The sequence below is a fragment of the Neolamprologus brichardi genome, chromosome 23 (genome assembly GCF_056152115.1).
Source record: "Neolamprologus brichardi isolate AB-2024 chromosome 23, ASM5615211v1, whole genome shotgun sequence".
NCBI lineage: Eukaryota > Metazoa > Chordata > Actinopteri > Cichliformes > Cichlidae > Neolamprologus > Neolamprologus brichardi.
In genome coordinates, this window is record NC_142125.1 from 40,313,781 (window position 1) to 40,321,190 (window position 7,410).

General features: G+C 40.0%; 2 non-coding genes across 2 annotated transcripts; one reads left to right on the forward strand and one right to left on the reverse strand.

Annotated features, from left to right (window-relative positions):
* Nucleotides 1–2,613: 2,613 nt before the first annotated feature.
* Nucleotides 2,614–2,732, reverse strand: LOC148096404 (5S ribosomal RNA). Its single transcript, XR_015717319.1, has one exon. It is a non-coding gene; the product is annotated as a 5S ribosomal RNA (ribosomal RNA).
* A 357-nt stretch (nucleotides 2,733–3,089) lies between these two features.
* On the forward strand, nucleotides 3,090–3,208 carry LOC148096405 (5S ribosomal RNA). Its single transcript, XR_015717259.1, has one exon. It is a non-coding gene; the product is annotated as a 5S ribosomal RNA (ribosomal RNA).
* The last annotated feature ends 4,202 nt before the right edge of the window (nucleotides 3,209–7,410 follow it).

Genomic DNA, 7,410 nt, shown 5'->3' on the forward strand with positions numbered 1-7,410 from the left:
CTGACTGGAACGCTGCATCCTTGCTGCTCACCCGGAATGCGTAGTCTTTGCTACCCGACTCCTCGGAAACTTTCCGTGCGTTGTCTTGTCGCCGTTTCCGTCTGCATGTAGAGTCCCGATGGGTGGTGCTTTTACACTCGCTACACCACTGCTTGCGCTGACACGTCCTGGCTTTGTGTCCCTTTAGTCCGCATCTGAAACACACTATGTCTGCGTTGCCGGCCCCACGGTCATTCGATTTTTCAAACGTGGGATTGTCGCTCGGTCTTGCACGTGCTTTCATGATGTTGTCATCTGACGCTGCGGCACGCATTTTCTCTGTGTCTACAAAGCTTCGCAGTTTAGTTTTAAATTCAGCGAAAGTCACTTCGACTTCACTTTGTGTGACATGGATAGCAAACGGTTTGAATGATTCTGGCAGTCCCTTCAAAACCATTGCTACCAATAGCCCATCACTCAATGTTTCTCCAGCATTCCTCAGGGCTGTGATTATTGTCTCTGCTCGTATCACATACTCAGTCACACTCTCACTGCTGGACTTTTGGAGCGAAGTGAGTTCTGTATACAGGCTAATTATACGAGGCTTTCCTTTACCTGCATAATAGTTTCTTAGAATCCCCAGCGCCTTCCGTCCATCATCCGCTGCTTCTCGCATAACAAGAGACAAACTTTTGTCATCCAAAAACTGGATCAGCTCCGCGTAGGCCTCTGCATTCTTTGCTCTGTCTTCTTCTTCCTCCGCGTCGGTAGGCTGCTCCAAAATAATGTCTCTTAAACCTTGCAAACGAAGCTGGCCCAAAAATTTCGTCTCCCATAGTTCGTAATTCTTTTCGTCTCCATCAAAAACTAGCCGAGCCCAACGGCTACTTGACTCAGCGGCTCGTCGGCTCATGGCGCTAGCATGGTATGCTAATCCTCACCGAGTGCGCAGTACGTCGCGGCGTTTTCTCTCGGTGGCAAAACCACATGGACTCCTTCGGAAGACTTCTTAGCTTCCTGGGCCCATAACCTGTTGGCAGAGGTATGAAAATGCGCAGGAAAATCTGACGTGCATGGCAAACTTCGTCGACGATATTTAGGGAGGAATAAACACACGTCAGCCTTCGGCCATTTTGATGAACGCATACGCCCCCTAGAGCGCGCTAACTTTATTAACAGCCACACAAATGTAAACCACACATCAAACATAAATGAACCATTTGACTGTCTCCATAATTGAGAGCATTTTCTCTTCTTATGTCAACATGAACAGTGTTTTATTTTGAAAAAGACTGAATTCTCCCAGTCTTGGGGTCTTTTGGAGTGTAATTTTTTCATAGTTAGATGCCTGGCTGACAACTGTATAAAACAAAAACCACTCACAATATTCGAAGCACATAGTGCACACTGTGGGAATTTACGACTGTGAGTAAATCCCCCCTAATATTGGTATGATCCGAGCTCAGGCACTGAGCGAGGGGGCGGGGCAGCTGCTGCCTACGAGTGCGCTGTTGGAGAAGCGCAGCCAGGCAAACAGGAGAACTGAAGTTGACCAGGTACTAAAGCAAATCATTCGTACTGTACAAATAATGTAAATATGACGGTGAATCACGAAAGATTGATATCAAACTGATCACTTGACCTATATTACGTTACTTGCTCTTCAAGTGAATGAACAAAAGGTGAAATGAAAAGCCGAACAACAACTATGCTGTTTCTTTAGAGTCTTAGCTTACATGTTTATTTCATATTTTCAGTTGTTTCCCTCCGCGGCTAAATAAATCGGTTTCAGTAATGCACAAGAATGGACATACGGGGCTTCTTTCAAAGAAAAAACTCTGGTAGATGTTATTTTATATATTATGCTTTGTATGTTGTTCAGTATATTTCTGTGCAAAACAAGAGGAATTTCACACAGCAGTATATTCACAGTTGAAACCAGATATTTACATACACTTTATGGAAAACACAATAACGTTTTTTTACTGTACAACATCAATTTAGAGTAAACTTGTTTGGTTTTGCATAAATAAATATTGAAATATCTTTTGAATTAGTTAAATGTCAGAATAAAGAGAGAGAGAGCTGTCTATTTTTATCACTTTCATCAAATGTAGGAGTACATATACACTAAGTTTATTGTTAATTAATAAGAAAACTGCAGACGTTTCCATTCTGAGCTGAAGAAGCTTCTGATAGATTAGTAGAGTCCATGTGAGTAAATTGGTGGCACAGCTGTGGATGCATATAAGGCAAAACACAGAGCCTGTTTCTTTGAAATGGGAAAATCAAGAGATATCAACCAAAACACCAGAAAAAGAATTGTGGAGCTCCATAAGTGTGGCTCAATTTTGAATACAATTTGGTGCCATTTGCAATTAAGAAATACAGACAATTTCTCTCTTTACTCTTAAAGTTAACAAATATGTTTTCTAAAAAAAATAAACATTTAGTCTGATTTGATGTTACAATTAAAAAAGTGTTTGTGTTTTTAAAGAGTTTGTAAATATCTGGTTTCAACTGTATATTTGATGATGTTGGTGTTTGGCTTGATTGTCAGCACAAAGAGGGAGAGAGAGGCACAGAGAAGCACAAGCAGCAGCGCCCTCTGCAGTTTGTGTGTGGAAGTGCAAAAGCTTACAGCACCTGGTATTCCCAGGCGGTCTCCCATCCAAGTACTGACCAGGCCCGACCCTGCTTAGCTTCCGAGATCAGACGACATCGGGCGTGTTCAGGGTGGTATGGCCGTAAGCGAAATGATTGTTCAGAAACGACCTTTTTATACATGCTGTAGCGACACATACACGCTTACGTTTTTGTTTTCTATATTTAAGTTAAAATGTCCAAACGACAAAAATGTTTGACTTCCAAATCGACCTAACACACTGTGTGCTCTCTGTCACTTTAACACTGTGCTGTAATCAACGAACATGTCTTCTTATCGTGATGTTACCGCGGGAAAAGCATTTTTGCAGCTCAATGTTGAAGCTGCAGTTAATAACGAAGGTTTGCATGTTGTCGCTGTAACATATGAAGTTTAGCACAATAATAGATATCAAACTGTGTGACATTTGCCACCGATAAAAGGTATTTTTTACAGCTTTGCTTTCGCTTACGGCCATACCACCCTGAACACGCCCGATCTCGTCTGATCTCGGAAGCTAAGCAGGGTCGGGCCTGGTCAGTACTTGGATGGGAGACCGCCTGGGAATACCAGGTGCTGTAAGCTTTTGCACTTCCACACACAAACTGCAGAGGGCGCTGCTGCTTGTGCTTAGAGGCAAGAGAAGTTAACATTTATGGGTGATAAAATCCTTTTTCTATCTTTTTAACATGAGAATATCAGTTTTCCATCTTGTGTTCCAGAGTAATCGGACAAAAGACAAACGTAGAACAAGGAAAAAAGAGGCCAAGTGTCTCGCCTATAAAACAAAATTACTGTTTTCTGAATAGTCTCGCACAGATAAACATTTGCAGGGAATACCTTTTCCTTCAAAACAAACGTCACAGACTGTGTTTTTCTTTACTGATTGTATTTGAGTAGAAACTCAGATTAAAATGGCATCAGTGCTCATAAAACGATTTAAATGTAAAAGTAGGTGTAGTGGATCACTTTGCGTAGATCTAGATAAAAGTGCAGTAAGCAAAGACTACAGTGGTCATTGAGCAGCTGTTCCTATAATGTGAATCTGGGATAAAGGCACAGATTATTTGTTTGCCTTTGTTTCTTGGTTATTTCTTTCTTATCCAAATGGAAAAAGAGAGCATAAAAGTACTGTTTACAAGAAGCTTATCTATCTCATTGTGCCCACTATCATAAAATCTTGGTTGACTGAGCACTGAGCCATCTACCACTCAAAATTGAACCTGTGTGGGACAACAACAAAGTCCAGTATACTAAGTTTCAGTAATGTGCAGTTTTTTCTGTGGAAGATGTAAATCACAGTCAAATATTTTTCATACGAGGTGAAGGTTCTGCAATGTTCTGTCAGTGCGCCCCAGGGCGGCTGTGGCTACAATGTAGCTGCCATTACCAGTGTGTGAATGGGTGGATGACTGAATGTAGTGTAAAGCGCTTTGGGGTCCTTAGGGACTGAGCAAAGTGCTGTACAAATACAGGCCATTTACCATTTAACTCAACAAGCCCTATTAACTTCTTATCAGTGATCATGACAAGTGTTAGTTTCTCTTTGCAGCATAAAAAGGATTATCTTAAAAGCACTTGTTGGATTGACCAATATTTAGAACAACGGAAAGTCCAAGGAACTCACTGTAAACCATTTTAAGCCATTTTTATACACTTACAGATTTGTTTCAAACAATCGTTTGTAATTACAAGTTGCTTTAATGTGTTACCACTTTGCCAAGGACTGGAAGAAGACCAAAGAGTCCCCCTTAGATCAGAGGGAATTTGTTATTACTGTGAACTGAGAGGATCCCAACCACAAAAAAACAATTTACTTCTGGAAAGACAGCTTTATGGGCAGACTAGACTATGACTGAGCTATATGGCCACAATGACAACAGTATGTTTGGTGTATCAAAGGTGATCCTTTGAAATCTGAGAACACGGTGCCAGATGTTAAGCCTGGTGGTGGTAGGATCATGCTCCGGTGCAATGGATCAGTGGCATTGATCCATTGCACAAATTGATGGAATAATGAAGGAGGAGTTTACAATTCATAATTGAAACTGACCTTCAGAGATAGAAAACCTCTATATTCAATGTTACTCCAAATGTTCATCCTCGACTTATTAGTAAAAAACAAAAACAAATTCATTATATAATATGTTCTGATGACATTCATCAGAGGCTTGGTCAAGTAAATGAACATGACATTAAGAGCAGAAAACACTGCAAGAGAAGTAATTCAAAACATGACTTTCCGTGAAGCCGTGCTGTCACACTGTGGCTAGACTGAGGGTTTGTCAAACATCTGATGACACTGCATCACAGAATTATCATTAACCACTTTGCTCTTTTTATGACCACAACTCAGCACCTTATGAGTGTTTGCAGCTTGGTAATGCACCGTGTGCCAAAACTGTGAACAACTGAATCTGTTCTGAGAGCAGAAGAAACTTCTACAATTGCAATAACTCTAGATGTTATCACACTAACTACACATGTTATAATATGGTGTTACAAAGTGTTACATTATATATAATGTAACACTTTGTGTCATGTAAAACTCTGAAATCAAGCCTATAAATGGCCGTTTTTGACTACTTTTGAGTTTAACTTTATATATTTCACTTTTAGAAACTGCTTATTTCGCCTTGTTTGGTGTCATTATTTTCAGCACACCAGCACAAATAAGAATATACAGTTATTATTTCAATTTGGCTGCGTTTTTGACACTCAAAAAACACAAACAAAAAAACATAAAAGGCTAGACTACACACTCCAAAAATGCCACAAATCTCTCAAATCTCAAAACTCGCTGTTGATGTCGCTGTTTGGCCTTCACTTTAACAACTTCTCCTTTTCCTCAGCAGCCATATAATTTTGTGATTGGCTGTCATGCTGCATTTTCCCCCAATACGAAATGGAAATTACGTTTTACTAGCATTTTTTTTTCCGTTACATCCTTAGAAGATGCAGTTTTTACCGTTTCTTCCAGCACTAAAGGTGATTCTCAAAACTGGTATGTAGTTTGAAGTCTTTCTGACCCAAACTGAAACGAGACTCAGTGAGGGTTACTTCACACAGCTCATGTTGTTCAGAAAGCACTTTTAATGCTTCAATACAAATGAAGAAGATAAATAGCAGCCAGATGCTGCTAATCAACTGCACTTGATTCTTGGTTTACCAGCAAGTGTGAGCATTTCTATGAAAGCATAATTGGCAGTTAACACAGTGTCATAATTTTTCTAGAGATGGACGTCCTAGAAAATTCACCCCAGGGTCAAACTGTGCAATGTTCAGAAAAAGGTCAAAAATCCAAGGTTACACCTCAGACTCTACAGGCCTCAGTTAGCATGTTAAGTCCATGACAGTACAATTTGAAAAAGTTTGAATAAGTGTGGCCCTTGAATAAGGGTTGCAAGGAGAAAGTCTCTTCTCTCTAAAAAGAGCATGACGGCATGAATGCAAATTTGGTAGCAAAGTTGCAAAGCATACCAGCACGAACGCCTCATACAAGCTGTCAGCACAGTGGTGAAGGGGTGATGACTTGAGCTTGTTTTGCAGCTACAGAACCTGGGCCCCTTGCACCATCGAATTTTCACTGAACTCCCTTGTATACTAAGTACTGTAGAGTCAAAAGTGAGTTTGGGTCAAGCAGCAGGGCAAAGATCCCAAGCACATCAGCAAAGCTGCAACAGAATGGCTAAAAAAAGACAAGAATCAAGGTTTTGCAATGGCCCGGTCACAGTCCAGACCTCAACCTAAAATTCAGTGCAGGGAACTTGAGAGAGCTGTACATAAACAAATACCACAAATCTCAATGATCTGACAAAGCCATGTAAAGAAGAGTGAGTCAAATATCCTGAGCAACCTTGTGACAGACTAAGAGTCATACAGAAACAATTTGGTAATATTATTGCTGCTAAATGTAGCTCTATAAGTTACTAAATCAGTGTTCTTATTTTTTACTAGTACTCTATAGATTCCTCAGAAAACACTCTTTTCCACATGACTGTATGTTTGTTTGTTTTCTTCTGACTGTGCTATGAGGATTAAGTTAAGATTTTCTTAACAGTGCAGCAGCAGCTGGAGAATGCTGCTTGGTTAACAGGAAGTTCTAAAAGACCTGATCAAATGTCTTACTGGAAATATTTGGTAAGTTAAACAGCAAACAATATAAATGAGAATATTGTTGAGACAGCAAAAGTTGAACTGAAAGGTGGTTTATTGTGTTTATTCTGGCGGTTTTACTGCTTTATTTTTATTTGACTCTCACAAAAAGCTCTGCTGTACATCTGTGAAGACAAATATATACACAAGAGAATTTTATACCTTATAGCTCACAAGTAAAACAGACATGATGTGTGAATACAGAGCAGAGGAAAAATTGGGGGGACCTGTGCCAAACAGTTAATTCTGTTCACCTGGACGTAGCGTTTTCAGTGGGAGAAGCGCTCCGTCACTCATCCTGCACTGAGTCAGATTTTGCTACATGATTGCTAAATGATTCCTGCAAACGTTCTGTGATGATTCAGAAAATATTGGTAAATGGGGATGACAGGAAGAACAGATCTGGAGACAAACTAAAGTGATTCCATGTCTCTTTTGAGTAAGCTTTGATGTTTGAACATATCCAATTAGAAGTTTCAGGGCTCTAATTGTGCTATGTGCTAAATGCTCATTTTTATGCAGCATTAATCTCATTGTTTTAATAGTGCTACATTTGACCTTGTCTCTGATTGGAGCACTCACAGGGATCATGTTGTGTGGAAGAAGAGTTCAGCTGAACAACACATGACATA